At 40.6% G+C, this 739-nt stretch overlaps 1 non-coding gene across 1 annotated transcript; it reads right to left on the bottom strand.

Annotated features, from left to right (window-relative positions):
- Positions 1–249: 249 nt before the first annotated feature.
- LOC128282991 (small nucleolar RNA R71) lies at positions 250–356 on the bottom strand. Its single transcript, XR_008273337.1, has one exon. It is a non-coding gene; the product is annotated as a small nucleolar RNA R71 (small nucleolar RNA).
- Between the last annotated feature and the right edge of the window lie 383 nt (positions 357–739).

Genomic DNA, 739 nt, shown 5'->3' on the forward strand with positions numbered 1-739 from the left:
CAATTTGTTCAGTTTGATGGTTTGCAGGATGAGGATCCAAACACTCATTTGGCAATTTTTCTGGAATTTTGCGACACCTTTAAGATCAATGGCGTTTCTAATGATGCCATTCGCCGTCAGCTATTTCCCTTTTCATTGAGGAATAAGGCTAAACAGTGGTTGAACTCGTTACCACGAGGATCGATCACTACTTGGGAACAAATGACCGAAAATTTTTTGCTTAAATACTTTCCACTGACTAAAATGGCTAAATTAAGGAATGATATTTCTTCTTTTGTGCAGATGGATTTAGAAACACTCTATGATGCATGGGAGAGATACAAGGACCTATTAAGAAGGTGCCCTCACCATGGGCTGCCTCTACGGCTGCAGGTTCAGACTTTTTACAATGGTGTGAACCCCTCAACAAGACAACTCATCGACACAGCCGCCGGTGGAACTTTAAACAACAAAACACCTGAAGAGGCTTATGAATTTATTGAAGAGATGTCACTGAATAACTATTAGTGGCAAGTCATGAGAAAAAAGTTGACAAAAGCAGCTGGTGTTTTCAACCTCGACGCGGTCACTTTGCTATCAAACCAGGTAGAACTTTTAAATAAAAATATTGATGGTTTATATGGTTCTACTCAGGTACATCCAGTGATGAGGTGTGATTCAAATGAAGGAATGCACAACCCAGATTTTCCACCCTTCAACCCTGGCACCGAGGAGGAACAAGTTCAATATATGGGTAACA

The sequence above is a fragment of the Gossypium arboreum genome, chromosome 10, assembly GCF_025698485.1.
Source record: "Gossypium arboreum isolate Shixiya-1 chromosome 10, ASM2569848v2, whole genome shotgun sequence".
Lineage (NCBI taxonomy): Eukaryota > Viridiplantae > Streptophyta > Magnoliopsida > Malvales > Malvaceae > Gossypium > Gossypium arboreum.